At 40.2% G+C, this 19,199-nt stretch overlaps 1 protein-coding gene across 5 annotated transcripts in view; it reads left to right on the forward strand.

Moving 5' to 3' along the window:
- The window catches only part of LOC124142441 (tyrosine-protein phosphatase Lar-like), a 483,544-nt gene that overhangs the window by 137,024 nt on the left and 327,321 nt on the right, over positions 1-19,199 (forward strand). For 2 of the 5 annotated variants that reach the window (XM_046510951.2, XM_046511050.2), the window contains exon 1: positions 11,628-11,772. The exons of the other annotated variants lie outside the window; for them this stretch is intronic. The gene's annotated coding sequence lies outside the window, so the exon portion shown is untranslated. Of the gene's footprint in view, positions 1-11,627; positions 11,773-19,199 lie in introns of those variants that run through there. 5 annotated transcript variants of the gene reach the window in all.

The raw sequence follows: 19,199 nt of genomic DNA on the forward strand, positions 1-19,199 counted from the left end.
TTAGGGTATGTTACAGACAACAGTGTTAGGGTGTGTTATTGTACAGCAGTGTTAGTTATTGTACAACAGTATTAGGGTATGTTATTGTACAACAGTGTAAGGGTATGTTATTGTACAACAGTGTTAGTGTATGTTATTGTACAGCAGTGTAAGGGTACGTTATTGTACAGCAGTGTTAGGGTATGTTATTGTACAGCAGTGTTAGGGTACCTTATTGTACAGCAGTGTTAGGGTATGTTATTGTACAACAGTGTAAGGGTATGTTATTGTACAACAGTGTTAGTGTATGTTATTGTACAGCAGTGTAAGGGTACGTTATTGTACAGCAGTGTTAGGGTATGTTATTGTACAGCAGTGTTAGGGTATGTTATTGTACAACAGTGTTAGGGTATGTTATTGTACAACAGTGTTAGGGTATGTTATTGTACAGCAGTGTTAGGGTATGTTATTGTACAGCCGTGTTAGGGTATGTTATTGTACAACAGTGTAAGATTATGTTGTATTTGTCTGTGATTGTCCTACTATATACAGCAATTCTATTATGTTATTTGTATGAGAATGTTATTCCATATTATTAAGCAGTTTTATGCTGTGTTTTATTGTATGGCAATGGATTTGTTATGCTATTTTTAGCAGTACTATGCTATTTTTGAATTGCATTGTTATTGTCATGTTTAATGGCATTTCTAAAGCTTGTTTGCATAGCAATGTTTACAGCATTGCTTTGTCATGTTGTGAGCATCGTAAGGTTTTGTACATTGTGCGAGCAGATGCATGCATGCACACAGCAAACTCACACAGGGCAAACTCAGAGAGCAACCCCCCCCCCACACACACACACACACACACACCACCCACCTACCTACACACAGAAATGCCTACACTCACTGAAGTAGGTGCACATAATGTTCAAGCAATCGTGTCTTCAGATGGAGAGAGGACAGAGGTTTCTTCACGTGATGACAGCATAATCAGTTCGTCTACATGTTGTCATGTGTGCCACTGCATGTTAATGTTCCGTTCAGGCTCCAAGAGATCATATCATGCAGTCGACATGCATGGCTTGTTTCATCTCCTGCATGAGGCAAGGATTGAAGTTACTCTGAGGGATGAGCCCTTAGGTTCAACTGCCATCTCAACTTCAAAAGATACACATCTACAAAATTTTGAAGATACTGCACAAAAACATGTCAACATAAAAAAGAATACTTTAAAATCTTGCTCCAATCAAAGTTTTTAATGAGGACAAACCTTTTTTCCAAAGTCCGTGGGCAGCCTTGAAGCTGATGGTTTTGGCTTCGGGTGACCAATGTCTTCAGTAGTAAGTGGTCTAATAGATCTTGTTTACTGTTTTCTACCTGCTTCCTTTCAAGTTTAATTTCTGTTGTAAATTGGAGCTGACGTTGGAGAGATAAGTGCAGCAATGGTTCCCAATCGCTCTCCATTGCTTTTGTCCAAACATACCCTTATAGTCTTCAAAGCAGTGTATTAAATCTGCAGCACCAGAATTAGCAGCGTGGGTATTTACGTAGTAGAGATATTCATCTTGGGCCTGGCTGTTTTCACTTTGAGTCAAGTTTACCATGGAGAAAACATGGGCTGTGTCTGTCAGCCACTTCAGTGGTAGATAACGGTAACCAGTGTTGATGCAAACTCAGGTAATCTGACCAGGTGATCGCCTCACCTGGGTTTAACTTGTGTATATGCATGTCTACTGTTCGTCTTTTTAAAAAAACATCGCTTCCTTCAGTTTACTTTATAAACCTGGCTGTCCAATTTATTTAACTTCCAAGTGTGATATGTTTTTTATATGACGGTGTGTTTTTACCTCTGAACTTTGGAAATGCAATGCTATCTTGGAAAACAGACTGCAAAGGTAGACACTGAGCTAATTTCAGCTTGTTCCGTTTCTGCCAAGGTGTCAGGTAACATCAATCCATGTTTGAAATTAAGGTGAAATTGAAGTCGAGGGATATCTGGTTCAATGGACTAAGGTGCACCACTTCCATCTGCCACCATCGGCTGATCATTGTTTAAATCCTTTTTGGGGCGGTCGGGTAGCCTAGTGGTTAAAGCGTTTGCTCGTCACGTCGAAGACCCGGGTTCGATTCCCGACATGAGTACAATGTGTGAAGCCCATTTCTGGTGTCCCCCGCCATGATATTGCTGGAATATTGCTGGAATATTGCTAAAAGCTGTGTAAAATCATACTCACTCACTCACTTATAATTAAATCCTTTTTGATTTCCCTGATTATGATCCATGGTTTGTCAACACCATACCCATGCTCATGAGTTTCATCAAAGTAGAGAAACAGCGATAGAAACTGACAGGTTTTGTCCACTAGTCCTTAACATATAGCAATAGCTGTTAGAAGGGCAAATTTCTACTAGTCCTTATGATACCTTAACTATTGGGTAGTTTGGCAAGGACTATAGGACTAGTGCCAATTTCTAATGCTGGGTAAACTTGTCTTTGACCTGCATCACTTTGTGCGTTTGTTACCCACCCCACCCAACAACCATGACAACCACTACCACCACCACCCTCTCGTCACCCTCCAATCACCACCACCAAACAAAAAAATGTGGAGTGAACCTGAGTTTGTGATGTGTAGTTTGTAGAATATTGCGACTATATCCCCATAGAATGTTACACAATAAATATCTTATCTAAATATCTTACCTTATGACTGAAATGCTCACTCACTCACACTACAGCATAAGTGGAACTTATTACAGGAATGTAAGGTAGCCCTTTGTCTACTGCAACTAAAACAGTGTAATAGGCTCTGTCTATCTGTCTAGGAGCCAGGGATGATGTCTGTATGTCTTGTCCTAAGAACAATGCTGTGTGTAAATAAGAAGTGCTTGTATCAGGAATCTGGCTGCATTCCCCACAGACTTCTCCACAAGGAGCTGGGTTTATCACCGAGTTGGCCTACCTGTCTGAGGTGATCAGTGTATGTCTCCTTGTGGTGCCCCACTGAGATTCCATCAGATCAGCCATTACACTGGGTAACCCTCACTGGGACACACGGAGAGCTTACACCAATTTACTCCCACAATTCACCTGCTTTGTCACAAGTATGTCAGGGTTATGGCACAATATCTCCCAACAATTGGTTGGTTCCCATCACTTGTCTCAGAAGAAGCAGTGCTGCATCTTTGTTGCATCTTGAGAAGAATAGTTGTTTTTAAGCAGAGGGGTTGTAGTTTTGATATTGCTGAAGTACTGCTAAAACTCACTCACTCACTCACTCACTGATACTTTATTGCATATATACTACAGGTAGAACAAATCTGTATTGCTCATGTACTGCTGAAACCTCATTAACGCACTCACTTGTGGGGATGTTATTGCATATATACTACAGGTAGAACAAAAATATTGCTCATGTACTGCTGAAACCCCATTCACTCACACATGTGCAACCACGTTGCTGAGATGCATGTTATCAGTAAAATAAATCCTGACTTCAGCTTGGGGCATTCTTGGTGATATACACCTCTTTGTGACTCAGGTTGCTTGTAAGGTATTGATGTTTGCTGTTTCCAGATTCCATTTTTGTAAGATTCTTAGCATTCTTTACAATCCTACCTGTTTTAAAAAGGTACCAATTTTTAAAAAAATGTTAAACTTGTGTCTGCTTTTTATACTGACTATTGACACTTATCCAGCAGAAGCTTATTATAGATTTCTTGGATATATATATCTTCTTCTGAAACTCAACAATCTATAAAGATCTGCAGGTTCAGTCTTTGACCTTTCACAGTCTGAAATTCTCATTATCATTTCTCAATATATTCACCATGTTGCAGTGTCGTAAAAACAACAACATACCAGCATGCATTAATTGTTTGATAAAGAATTGTTAAGTTTGTGGTATCATAAAGAACATTATCCAGTATCCTGCCCCAGGGAATGTGATAAACAAATGTTTGCCAATGGTTAAACAAACTCCTTTCTTATCTTCTTTATGAGGCCTGACTTGCATCAGCTGCAACGTGTTACTTTTATGTTCTGAAACTTTTTTTGAAACATACCCCAAAATTACCTCATGGAAAGTTAACCTTCTGCTGATCCTGAACAAGCTTTGAAGACAATTTTGTCAAGTGGGCTTCCTGAAATCATTAGGTTCTCTAGGCCACATTAAGTACTAATTACAAAATCAGACAGTGAAATTATCATCTTGACTGGGCTGGCGAGCAAGCCAGATTCTGTAATAGCCTAATAGGTAGGAAGGTTTCAGCAAATTTTATCTGTGAGCAGTCTTGAAGCTCTGATGAAAGCATCTGGCCAAACAATTGGCCCCAGAGTGGCCGAGAGAAGGTGGCTAGTGTAATTGTACCTATCTCAGCTTCATCCTGGTTGGATTATCTGGAACCAGGAACATTTGTAGATACGACAGGAGCCAGCCCTCTGAGGCATGGCACAATTGGGGCCAAGTGTAAGGTTTGGAGGCAGAAGGTGAATATTGGCTGAAGCAGGTTGATCAACTGTAGGCTGGACCACTTTTATTTATTGTTTTATGGAGTATCGGCCCATGTGCAAAGAAAAAATAAAGTGACTGAGAAATAGTGACAAAAAATCAGTTGCAACACTATTGTCCATTTAGTAGAGGAAGGTATCTCTTGGTAGTATCTAGGAAGACACTATTGTCCATCCAGTTGAGTAAGGTAGCACTGTGGGTAGTATCTAGAATGATGCTGTTGTCCATTCAGTAGCGTGAGGATTGCACAATGGGTAGTATCTGCCGAGACACTATTGTCCATCCAGTTGAGGAAGGTAGCACTGTGGGTAGTATCTAGGAAGACAATATTGTCCATCCAGTTGAGGAAGGTAGCACTGTGGGAAGTATCTAGGATGATGCTATTGTCCATTCAGTAGCGTGAGGATTGCACAATGGGTAGGATCTGCCGAGACACTATTGTCCATCAAGTTGGGGAAGGTAGCACTGTGGGTAGTATTTTGGAAGACACTGTTGTCCATCTAGTACAGGAAGGTACCACTGTGGATTGTATCTGGGAATACAGCCGTTGTGTTATTCCCTAGTTGTGTAACATTGTACAAACATCAGTGATCAGACTTTTTTCCTGTACAGCAAAAGGCTTATACTCTTTATATCAATTAATATATTGTTTAAGTTGTTACTTCATGGTCTCAGCATTATCCAGGGTAACAAGTTGTTTTCATTGCTTATCCACAAAAATGATCTGCTTTGGAATTGCATTATCCTAATGGTGAAGGTGGTAGTAGTCAAGGAAAGTTCACTGGTCCTTCCCAATTTCTACCAATGACACTGGGTCCATGTCCATTTCACTCACTCACTCACTCACTCACTCACTCACTCACTCACTCACTCACTCACTCACTCACTCACTCACTCACTCACTCACTCACTCACTCACTGTTAACTTTGTTGTAATAGGAGTAGTCATTCATATTGATATCTCTTCTCAATTCATTAAACAAATTATTAATTTTTATTTATATGTTCAAAAATCTCTCCACCTCATTAGTAATATTCAGTGAATCCGGTTTCTTGCAGGATACATATCCTGGGCAACATCTGCTGTGGTTATATCTAGGTTATTTATCAACTGTTGGTAGACCAGCAGGTTTTCTTGACTTCCAGTTTAGATAATAATACGGAACAGATGAAATATTGCACGGAAAAAGAAGCCAGTTCGAATGTCATCAACTGCCTAGAACGGATGATCATTTTTCACTGTTGGAAAAATAAATATGAACATGATATTCTTTGAATAAACAAAGAGAATATTTTGAAGACATTTTCTGGCATTTATTTTTCAAAATCTTGCATTCATACTGACCAAAGAAATGGGATCTCATTTCACATGACTTCAAATGAAATGCGGGATGATTTTGAAAGCTGACTATCTTTGAAAAATGTGTTTTTGTCAGAGAATTCATCTTGCTTTTCTGATCAGAAGCATATCCGAATGTTTTCCTGTTAAAATGTGGCCATTGTGTATAATCTGGGGCAACAGCAACAGGAAGGATGGATGATGGTGGGCAAGTGTGGATACATCCTGAATGTGGTCTAGATGGAGCAGGTACTCAGATGTGTATGTGTTTGATATAGGAAGTGGTGGGATAAATATATACCATTGTGGGGAAAACTCTTTTTATCCATGGAAACTGGGGGCGGTGGCACATTAGTGAAATTGTTGCAGTATGTTTCGAAACGAACGTCACATTATTGTGGGATGCAGTGTGTATCAAACCTTCATGGGTTCATGTTTAGTGTGAACACAAAATGTAGTTTTGACTTAGTTTCCATGGCCTCGAGGAAAACTTAGTGTGTAAGAAATGAACATTTTTTAAAAAAAGGAGGACCAAATGTTCTCTGAAGTTGAAGAAGCTTGAAGTCAGCTGTTGTAGATGTGGTGTGTTTTCTCACACAGTAAAACGATCCACAGAACATTTTTACTAGAAACTTGATCACACAACAAGTGTTGAAACGCATCTGAGACTACTTCTGAACTCCAGTAAATAACATGGATCTGTATCACGCACAAATAAAAACATATCGGAGACAAGACGTAAATATGTCCGAGACACCCAACCAATGCAGACTACACGCCTTGTACACATGCCCTCGGATTCGATAGTCTCCTGTGGTGCATCTGGCAACCCCACGGACCGGTGGCGCCCTCTATTGGCCCGGCAGACGGAAATACCTGGCATTAGTTTTCCCATCTTGCTACAGGGACTGTAAGACAGAGCTTGAGTTACCCTCAGGGAGCTACGGCCCAGTGTTCCTTCCTTTGTAGTTTTTCTGCTGGATCTAACGTCTGTTCTATGATCTTCAGCAAGGGCAGGTGTCTTTGTGCTGTTTTTGTTATGAACTGCTCACAACTATATGAGGATTTTCATGGCTTGTTGGTTTATTGCACTGATAACAAGGGTCCTGTGATTGCTATTGTTATGTCAGATGTAGAGAAAGTCAAAACATCCGCCTTCGTCGCAATGATGTATTTGGAAATGAAATGAGCTGTTCATGGCAGTAATGTGGTTCCTGATAAGACATACAACATGGGGAACATTAAAAAAAAAAAGAAATATAAATTTGATAAGGAAAACCGATGCATGGAGCTAGAGCCTGTGGACATATGTCAGAGGATTGAGGCGTGTTTGTGCGGCATGGGTCAGGTGGTGTATTATGTAATGGGGAGATAAAACCCTGAACAGCCACTGTAGATGTCAGCCATCCAGAGATAGAAGGAGATAACTCATGTATAAAACTTGTCAGTTTGATAGCTCTGCTGCTGGTGTTGGCTTATGTATTACAGAATTAGATTATTTACTTGCACAATTTGGTAAATATATTTTACGAAAACAGCTTGTATTGATATTTCTAATCCATGTTTTTCGATGTTGTGGAATTTAAAGAAGTCTTTGAAGTTCTTTTCCTTTGGCTCTGATGACATGACAAGTCCTTGATTAAGTTTTGTTTGTTTGTTTTATGCCGCATTCAGCAATATTCCAGCTGTATGACGGCAGTCTGTAAATAATGGAGTCTGGACCAGACAATCCAGTGATTGACATCATGAGCATTGATCCACGCAATTGGGATCGATGACATCAAACAAAGTCAATGAGCCTGACCACCCAATCCCCTTAATCGCCTGCTACGACAAGCATAGTCGCCTTTTACGGCAAGCATGGGTTGCTGAAGACCCATTCTACCCCGGATCTTCACGGGTCCCTTGATTAAGAGATTGTAAAGGTTATAGTCTATGGTAGTGTTTTTATGTTGATGTTTTCTTGATCATGTTAGACAAAGATAAAGTGTCGTCTTTGTGAATCTTGACAGAATAGGTCCCAGTAGCCCAAAACAGGAGAATCAAATGAGAGTTTGATGGCTTCAATGTCAGTCATATGACTGATTGTGTGTCATTGTACTGCAAAGATGCGATTCATTGGTCATTTCATCAACCAATGGTTGTCTTGCCCAGAATTGATTATTTTAAGATATATATTTAAGATATATATTTAAGATACGATAGTTTTGTTGTACATATTCAACCACTTTGGAATGAGTTGAAACAGTTAAGATATTATAATAACATAAAACAAGACATTATACATCATGTTAGTGATAATAAAAATAGGGTAATAATGTAGTGTTGCCATGGTGGATCTATGTAGAGTGGGCATTGTTTTGTATTTCAAAATCTGTGCACTAGACCAACAATAGATATTGTCACTAGTCCTATTGTCCTTGCCAAACTGCCTATTAGAAATGGTTACGGTATCTTAAGGACCAGTAGAAATTTGCCATTTTTAAGGTTTTTGCTGTATGTTATCATTATAAGAACGAGTGGGAAAGAAATTTAAGTTTCTGTCGCTGTAGATGCTCTATAATAGGAGAGCTTTTCAGGGGTAATCTCATATATGGCTGTGCCAACAAAATACAGCCAACATGTTATGTGTTAGTGCATTTTCATGTATAGATCCACCTTTGAAGATCCGGGTCAGAATAGGTCTTCAGCAACCCATGCTTGATGTAAAAGGCGTGACATTTATCATAAGAGGCGACTACCAGAATCGGACGGTCAGGCACGGTGACTTGGTTGATGCATGTCATTGTATCCCAATTGCTTGGATCGATGCTCATGATGTTAATCACTGGATTGTCTGGTCCAGACTCGATTATTTACAGACCGCCGTCATATAGCTGGAATATTGCTGAGTGCGGCGTTAAACAACATACAAACAAACAAAATCATGTACAGATCATTATATGGTACAAGGTACAAGAAATTGTCTTGTACAAACATTCCATGTTAAAACAGTGACAGTATTCTATAAATTGTGTAAACAGTAATGTTATCCCACACCAGATTGTCAGCTAGAGTTGTTATATCTACAACCGTGGTATACGTAACCATATGCTGTGGTTCAGCATCGCATACATTAGTAATAACATGCAATGACATGATGTGTTGGTAAGGTGGCTAGCACCCCACCAGCTAAATTGCACATCTGTTATGCATCCTCGGCATAAATTAATTATGTTTTATTTTCAAGTTAACTCTGCAGCACACGGTCTGCACCTTGAAGAAGTAACAATAATCCAATCAGTCAGTAATGGGGGCATCTTCTGGATGGCCTCATGTGGGAAAATCTGTTTAAGTTGGACGAACTAGAGAGCTCCTCCTCCTCAACAAAAGCTCATTGACCCGAGGTCATTCCTCACAGTCAGCAGCCATGGCCTGATGGACGGTCATGGGTCGGGTTCCTCCTAGCCTTGCTCCAAGTCAAAACTGAATTATGAGTCCATGGATGTATAGTAATTCTATCCTTATTTAAAGGCAAATCTACGTTAGCAGACAGTACAGTCTGTCAGTCTTTTATTTGTAAAATGAATTTAGATTAAGACTCATTATCATTGCCTACAAGACTGCAAGTCCAGGTTCCTTAGTTCAGAGCAGCCAGGCACTTTGTTGTAGACTTGCTTCAAGCTACATTTGGTCAAGGAGTGCCTTCAGGCTGTGCTTGATTGGAAGGAGGACAATGGGAGGATAAAGGGCACTACTTGAGTATGTACAACCTTGCTCTAAGGCTGTTCTGACGTCCATGGCTGTATGGTAATTCTATCCTCATAACAGGCAAGTCTTGATTAGCCTGATGCCAGTCTTTATTAAGGACAACTTGTTCTTTTTATTTATATAATCTTGAAAAATTATGATTTAAGCAAATAATTATTGCCTTAGAGGCTTGTGCAAGTCTTGTGTATGTTTTGTAGGCGTGGTTTTCAGTTAAGGGTGCATTTGGATCTGTTGAAAATAAAAATTTACGGTATTGGTATGTTGCGTAAATAGTTGGGTTTACTTGAATTATCAGAAAGATGAAGTTTCTGGTTTATGAGATGTCTTGTTTTGAAGAAGTCTCATTAAGAAGATGATGTAGGTACCAGCCACACTGCAGGAATATGTACGAGCTCTGTCAGTAATTGCGCTATCTGAATAGTCCCATCTTTACTCAAGATCTAGGGTTGAGTGGCACACACATTGAAACACCATAAGAGATATAGACAGTGTGATAAGATAAGATAATATATTTATTGCAAAAACATTCAATTATGAAACAGAGGCAATATAGACATAGTCAAACAGTGTGATTCTATAAAGAATATATATACTTTTGTCAGAAGCAAAATTATCCTAAATCATCAACATGTCCCAAAGATAAGTTAAGACTTATTGCAGAAACATTCCATTATGGGACAGATGCCATTTTGTTATAAAAATAAAAATTACAAAAAAATAATGAAAAAAATGACAAAACATTATTATACATACATACATACATACATACATACATACATACATATATATATATACATTCCTGTAGACAAAAAAACCCATTCAAGATTACATATTTGATGATATTGTACATAAAATGTCATCGGTTGATTAAGATCAAGGGGTATTCATTGCTTGCCTAAATGTGAACAGAGTGAACAGTGTCATGACACAATATGAATCAAGAATCAAGAATTTTTATTGCACAGAACACCCTCGTAGGGAAGAGAACAAACCATCTACATATGGGAATAAATAGAATATAGACATGAGAGGTAGATATATATAATGTACATTATATGAAGAGATATTACATGTTATGTTCAGTCACAGTATATAAACATTTATATACATCATGAGGTGGCTGGCAGTGTACACTTAGTGTAGATACTGCATTGATAAGTCACAATAGTTGTAGTAAAGATTTAACATGATATCTAAACGTTGTCTTAAGATAGGTTCTTTTAATAAACATGTCAGAGATAATTGTGAAACATAGTTTGCTTTTTCAGGGCAGGGGTTCAAGATACTTGCACAGATTATATTATCATTTTGGCAGTTTAATAAATCCTGTGTTTGAAGAAGTAACTGTCTTTCATAACGATAATTTGGACACAACAAAAGGAAGTGTTTTTCATCTTCCATCTTGTTTATGTGTCACTAATTACACAAACATCCATGCAGCTGCACTCTTCACACCTGGGGACAGTAGGTGGTCAAGGTGTTATAGCCTTGGCTCAGAGACATAGGTTTTATTCCCTGCATGGGTACAAAGTTTGAAGCCCATTTCTGGCCTTTCCCCCAATACCACTGTCCCGTGATATTGATAAGAGCAGTGTAAAATTCCACCCACCCAACCACTCACTCACCCAAAAACTGGCTCATTCCCTCACTCAGAAACACCTCTAGTCTAAAACCAGTGAGTTAACATTGTTTCTTGAGAGTAGTATATTATGTTCAATGTGCCACTACAACCGAAAAAGTTTCAAAACTTCTAGACCGGGACACTCTCTGCAGACAAATCTCTGAATAATATGGGAATGATTTTGGCAAGGCAGGTACACATCTTTGTCTTGTAGAAGAGTAAAGAGCCAATAAAACCTTCCGATGATAATAGTAATTGCTTAGTGCTAATAAAGATGCACAGGTTGCTTCAGGAGTCCCCCAGTTGTACGTCAGCATTGGTGTGGTGTGTAGACTCCCCAGTGGGCCTGCCCCTCATCCACGTGTGCTGGATTAATGGGCCAGGCGTGAGACCAGCACCAGGCCAGCGCAGCCACTGATTGGTAGCGACAGCTTCAAATGCAGGAATACTGTCTTTTTCTTTGGTAGCATTCTGCAGCTGTTCGCTCAACAGTTAAGGACCTCGCAAGGGAATTTCTCTTTTACTTTGGATACATACACATTGCAAATCGGATTTGATATTTCCTAAGAGGTGAGAATTGTCTTGTTTTGGTTGTGTGTAGGTCTGGCTGAGGGATATGGGACTTGTGTCAGCTTGACTGTAAGATATTGGCTGTGGGCCGACCGAGGGAGCCATGGAGCATGTGAATTTCATGCTGAGATGTAAACAAATGCTGTTAGGTCAAAACGCGTTATTAATGTGATTTCTCCTTAATTGTGTTATTAATCATAACAGATGGATGGCTGATTTGTGGGCTCAAATACACGTGGGATTGTTGGCTTTCCAGCTGATTTCATTGGTCATAAAGATCACTATGGTTGTGGAGTTTAATTATGGCAACAGGGTATTGAATTTAGCGTCAATATCCCAATGAATGCTTGAGTCATAGAAGATATGCAGAATACACACCCATGTTAATTCATCAATGCTGAACCCCCTTGTTGTCATGACAGTGTAGATTTCAAAGGTGAATTGATGGAATATATGGATCAGCAAGGAAAAGGCGGGAGTGTGGCCATTGAAGCCAATATCCTCTAGTTAACCCTTTTGTTTCGGTGATGTATGTCTGAATACAGACCCTGCCTTGCCATGAGATGAAGGGAGATGGCTGCAGGGCCTTGTCCTGATAATGGAAGACTCTGTTATGAGATCCATAAACTATACAGCCTGAACATCCCACCTATTGGTGTAGACAGGTTATTGGCGTTGTCAGGGAGGAAGGGGCTGTTAGGATTACACGGAATGGCCAATATTACTTCCATATCTGCAGGTGTGATTAGATTGTAACTCAGTTTGGAAAATAGTCTCAGTTAATGATGGGTGGTCTCCGTGTGTAATTTGTGATTTCTGTGAAAAGTTAGATTAGGTTAAGAGTTGTGAGTTTAGCGGTAGATTACTCTTGAATCAAGAGTTCAGTGTTTAGTTTTGCTTAATTTAGGACGAATCATTATACAAATTTGATGAAGGGTTTGAAATTATGTAGCTTGTGTCCCAGATGAGTTAAATCACGGACTTGTAAAAAATAATGTTATATAGGTCTGTGGTAAAATCCAGGAAGGATTTCTGACATTTCCTTGTTGACTACCTCTTTTACCATAAGATAGAGGGGGCACAGGTGGCCTATTCGCCTGAGGCACTGCAGTTCTCTGTGCAGAGGTTCTGCCCCTTGGGCATACCAGCAACCAATGATCCTGGGTTCGAATCCCGGTTCATTCCAATGATGTTTCTAGGTTTGTCAGCACCATACCCATGCTCATCGGTTTTACAAAAGTGGTAAACGTCTGCGACCTGCATCATTTATGGCTTTCCTCCCACATTAAGCTGACATGCTGGGATATAACTCGGTTACTGTTCAAAACGGCATCAAACCCAACTCACTCACTCACTCACCATAAGAAAGATGGCAAGTGTAGGAAATCATTTTTGTATACAAGAGAAAATACTTAATTTCTCATTTTAAATTTTTGTGATAGTGACACAACTGTTACCACCTGTTACTGATGAATGTGATGAAAGCATTTTCAGCCTTGGCAAAGCTTCTGGTGTGGAAATAGAACTGCAAAAACAGAAGCAGACTCATTCTGTTGGTAGGATGTGTTTTCTAGTGGGTTATGACGGAAGTATGTGAGTGTATTTTTTATGAATATCTCCTGACATACATTGATGACTTTCGTTTGAATGTTGTAAATTGCTATTAGATGTAGATCTAACCTAATCTGTGGCTCTCACTGAACATGCCCCATGTCAGAGGGCTGGTTACCTCACGGAGTGGTAATGGTGGCAGCAGGCAGACAACAGCAAGTAGTGTCAGGTAATGACTTGGTAAACGCAGGCTTCCTCATCAGTGCCAACACATTACGGAATACAATCACTGTCTAGTAGCGAAGACAAGTTTGGCGTGTAGGTAAATGTTCGTTTTCTAAATATATCTTGTTTATGATACACAAGAAGATGTTATCAATGGCTCCCGGACAGGGTGAGTGAGTTAGTGAGTTGGGTTTATAGCTGCTTTTGACAGTATTTCAGTTTTATCACAGTGTGTCAGTGAGTGAGTGAGTGAGTTTGGTTTTACGCCGCTTTTAGCAATATTCCAGCAATATCACGGCAGGGGACACCAGAAATGGGCTTCACACATTGTACCCATGTCAGGAATAGAACCCAGGTCATTGGAGTGACGAGCGAACGCTTTAACCACTAGGCTACCCGACTGCCCCGCGGCGTGGCGGTGAGAGGAAAGGGTAGAGTCAGGTGGGATGGTGAGGTTGGCTATCAATGGCTCTCGGACTGGTGGTCTGGTGGTAAGGGTTTGTTTGTTTAGTGCCGCACTCAGCAATATTCCAGCTATATGACGGCGGTCTGTAAATAATCGAGGCAGGACCAGTCAATCCAGTGATTGACATCATGAGCATCGGTCCATGCATTTGGGATAAGATGACTTGCATCAACCAAGTCAGTGAGCCTGACCACCCAATCCTGATAGTCGCCTCTTACAACAAGCATAGTTGTCTTTTTCAGCAAGCATGGGTTGCTGGAGACCTATTCTAACCCGGATTTTCACAGGCCAGGTGGTAAGGTAGTGGTTAGCCTGTCTGTCTTAAGTAAGGGCTCTCATCACAGTGCAGAGTTGTGTCCCTTAATCGTTGTTGATGGTGGGTTTGAATCCCATAAATGTCCTTGATGACTCTTGGTTTGTCTGCACCATATTCATGCTTTTTGGTTTCACCCAAGTGGTGAATGTCTTGGGCCTTCGCCACTTAAACAGACTGACATGCCATGATATAACTGAAATACTGATCAAAGTGGCATTAAACCCAAATCTCACTCACTCACTCACTCACTCACTCACTCACTCACTCACAACATTGAGGCATTAAACCGACTCACTTGCTCCACCGGTGCTGTCGTACAGCTAGAATATTGCCGAGTGTGGCGTTAAACAACAAACAAACAAACACTCCACTGGTAAAACCACCTTTTGATCTGAATGTTTCTGTTGTTCAATGATCACTAAATGGATTACTTTGAGAAGTTCATACCTTGAAAGGTCTCTTCATCTCTAATCACCATGCAAGTCGAGTATTATATTTGAAGTCTAATCATCCGACCCTTAAGCCTAATATTGCTAATGTGAAATATAGCATTTATAGCCCAATTTGTCAGTGCATTGTATAAGGAAGATGTGTTTGCTGTTTATGAAATATCTTCTTGAGCAATGAAGTACTAGGAGAACAGTTGCAGCTGATTGTTTTTATCAGTTTACATCAAGGTTCAGTTAGTCCGGAATACTAAAGTGAACTAGCAGCGCAGTTGAAAGCTATTGACATGCATGGGAATGATCCACAAAGCGTTCGCAGTGTACGACCTATAATTTATCATCGTCTTACGAATGTCACGGCGTCATGAAGGCTATGTCGATCGGGGCTCAGTATTATCATGAAGAGGAGAATCTTCAAGTTTATGGAGATCAGTTCTTACAAATATTAACGTCTTCAGTGTGTTGAATGCAGGATATAGTACCCAGGTATACAAATTTATGTATTGACTACCTTATCTCAACACCACCTTGTAAAAATTATACATAAATGCCAGAGAATAACCAGTTCCGATTATCCACTGAAACACTTCCCATGAGGTGTTAAATAGTAGTGAAAATGATGTGTATGGATCACTGACAATCAGTGATGTGATCAGGTGTGGGTGAAAAGGGAAAGCCTGTCCCCGATCCCAATTGCGTGGATCGATGCTCATGTTGTCAGTCACTGAATTATCTGGTCCAGAATCGATTATTTACAGGCAGCCGTCATATAGCTGGAATATTGCTGAGTGCATCGTTAAACAACAAACAAACAAACAAACAAACAAACATGTCCTGTCCCACCTCTATATCAAGATGATGGAACGTCATGGTTCTGGCACTCTTGTTAATGCAGCCTGCGACTTCAGCCATTTTAAAAATTTTGTTTGCTCCAGTAAGCTCAGCTGATAATCGATATATTAACACTGAAATCTACTGAAAATATTACCAAGAGACAGGTTTGGGCTTGTAGACTCGGTCACAGTCTGTTATTGTCACTATGGTCTAATATCGGCACTCTGTCTCAAACTCCTGCTCAGTTAATTACATGATATTGTTCCAAGGAGTTGAAGCGGTTGTAGATGCAGGAGAGCCATGCTCTTCACAGGAAGTGTGTGAAATGTTAATCACTACAAATATACAAGAGGTGAAGATTTTGTTGCAAAAGACAGGAATAGATTTTTATCATTCATCCAGATGTATTTCAGAGTTCCTTGAAATACTCTCTGAATACCAAGAGGCATTTTAGACTGGCACCAGGTCAGTTAGACACGGAAACTTTTTCTTCTATCTTTGGCCCTTATGGCACTTGCAATGTTTTTATAATAATTTGTATGTTTGGGGAAGTGAATGCAATCGCTTATAACAATACGCAAGAAGCGACACAAGGGAACATTTGTTCGTTTGGAATTCTATATATTTGGCTGCAAGGTTGTATTTATTGATATTAATGAAGTGGGTTTACACATCCATCATCGTGATGCAGGCAGGTCAGCTTGTTATGGAGCCAGACAGCCTGCTCCTGGTTACACTATAGGGGCAGGGCTCGGGTAATACGAGGGTGGTGGTGGGGGGAACGGCAGGCTTGTATAGGCTTGTATAGTGCAGTGTGGTGTATGTTTGTACAGAGGAAAACAGCATTTAACAGTTGTATAGATTGTTCAGAGTTGTATAGATTTGTACAGAGCTGTATGGGGTTGTGTAGATAGGTACAGTATTATACAAAGGTGGATTTGGTTGAATAGGGTTGTACTGCATTGTACAAAGTTGTATAGGGTTGTACAGAGTTATACATGGTAGTGATGGTTTGTACAGCATTGTACAAAGTTGTATAGGGTTGTACAGAGTTATACATGGTTGTGTAGTTTTGTACAGGATTGTACAAAGTTGTATAGGGTTGTACAGAGTTATACATGGTTGTGTAGGTTTGTACAGCATTGTACAAAGTTGTATAGGGTTGTACAGAGTTATACATGGTTGTGTAGGTTTGTACAGCATTGTACAAAGTTGTATAGGGTTGTACAGAGTTATACATGGTTGTGTAGGTTTGTACAGCATTGTACAAAGTTGTATAGGGTTGTACAGAGTTATACATGGTTGTGTAGGTTTGTACAGCATTGTACAAAGTTGTATAGGGTTGTACAGAGTTATACATGGTTGTGTAGGTTTGTACAGCATTGTACAAAGTTGTATAGGGTTGTACAGAGTTATACATGGTTGTGTAGGTTTGTACAGCATTGTACAAAGTTGTATAGGGTTGTACAGAGTTATACATGGTAGTGATGGTTTGTACAGGATTATACAGTTCTATCGAGTTCTACAAGGCTGGACAGAGTTTGTATACAGTTCTACATGGTTGTACAAAATGACAGGATAGAAAGAAGTGCCAGACAGGTGTCATCTTGTGATGCCCAATGAGACAAATGGCAGTTGTACATTTTCATGGTACTTATACCTGAAACATTCTTCAATACCATCACCAAACTTGAATAAAACCTTTTTAGATTACAATCCGTCAGTGACCTAAAAAAATTAACTGATCTGAGACCATGGGTGCCTCATGCTTGTTATGCCTTCATCTCTTGATCAGATATGGATCCTGAGTGATGTGTCCCTGTGTAGATGTGCCATGGATCATTGCTTATGGAGTCAACCATTGGTCTCCATGATATGGCCTGATTAGTTTCAGGCCACTCACTCACTCTCACTCACTCACTCACTCACTCACCTAGTCAACCATACACTCACCCAGTCAACCATACTGACTCACCCACTCAACAACCCATGCACTCACATACTCACCCAATCATGTCTCACTCACTCACTCACTCACTCACTCACTCACTCACTCACTCACCTGGTCAACCATACACTCACCGAGTCAACCATACTCACTCACCCACTCAACAACCCATGCACTCACATACTCACCCAATCATGTCACTCACTCACTCACTTACTCACTCACTCACCTGGTCAACCATACACTCACCGAGTCAACCATACTCACTCACCCACTCAACAACCCATGCACTCACATACTCACCCAATCATGTCACTCACTCACTCACTCACTCACCCACCCATTTGCCCACACACTCACTCGCCCACTCAACTACCCATGCACTCACACACTCACCCCATCACATCTCACAAACTCACTGCTGCAATAGATATGATACATCAGTCGTTTAGACTGGCAAGGACATTTCCAATGAAGCATGGATCTGTCATGCTACGAGACTCTGACTAATACATGTGTATGTCTTTGATATTACATCTAATTGGATGGTATCTCGTACTGCACATTTGGAAACAAACAGCCCTCCACTTTGCTCAGGAATCAGCATTTGCAGTCTTCATGTCCTCTTTGATGTAGGCAGTAATTACTGAGTCCTTCGTTAGTGTAGTATTTATGACATCAAAGGGTGTGAGAGGAGCTCTGTCTGTGTAATGTAAACCATACATGCATGTTCCAGGTCTATGGGTCACACTTGACCTGCTGAGGGGAAGAGGTTTGACGATGAACCACCCTTCCACTTGACTTGATTAGGGCTATAAATTAATGCAAGTGGTTCGAGACATGCTGGCACTAGTAGTACATTAATAAACTAGTTTTATCAGAACAGTATTATTGATACCTTCAAATGATGCTCATCATGGAGGAATCAGCTTAAAGTATAATCCTGGCAATGAATTCGTTTCTCTACCCAAAGTTTCACAGATTCTTGAATGGCGTATTTGCTTTTTTATGATGCTGGCTAATTTATTGCTTTCTGAGGTGCATTGTTGGCTGTTCAATATTATAACACTGAGGAGTGACAGTGCTTTGAAGTTGACATTATTAGATGTTTGGTTTGGTTTGTTGTTTTACGCCGCACTGAGCAATATTCCAGCTATATGACGGCGGTCTGTAAATAATCAAGTCTCGACCAGACAATCCAGTGATTGATATCATGAGCATCGGTCCATGCAATTGGGATTGATGACCGTGCATCAACCAAGTCAGCGAGTCTGACCACCCGATACCGTTAGTCGCCTTATACAACAAGCATAGTCACCTTTTACGTCAAGCATGGGTTGCTGAAGACCTATTCTACCCCGGATCTTCACGGGTCGACATAAGAACAGATGGCCCAGTGGTTGCTGCTGTTTGCTGTGTAGGTGTGTCCAATAGCAATTTAAGTAACTGTAAGTAATACGTTTTTGGGAGTTCTTTCTTATTATAATCAGTTTGCCTGTCAATAGACTTAATTTAGTAAGGTATTCAGGGAAACTGATTTAAGTAGGTGTCCAGTGAAATTGATTCAGGAAGGTGTTGTGTGAGATTGACTTAGCTAGGTGTTCTGTGAGAAAGTGTCATCAGAGTGCCTGGTGCCTGGTG

Source organism: Haliotis rufescens, unplaced genomic scaffold (genome assembly GCF_023055435.1).
Source record: "Haliotis rufescens isolate VD_foot unplaced genomic scaffold, xgHalRufe1.0.p SCAF_2, whole genome shotgun sequence".
Classification (NCBI taxonomy): Eukaryota; Metazoa; Mollusca; class Gastropoda; order Lepetellida; family Haliotidae; genus Haliotis; species Haliotis rufescens.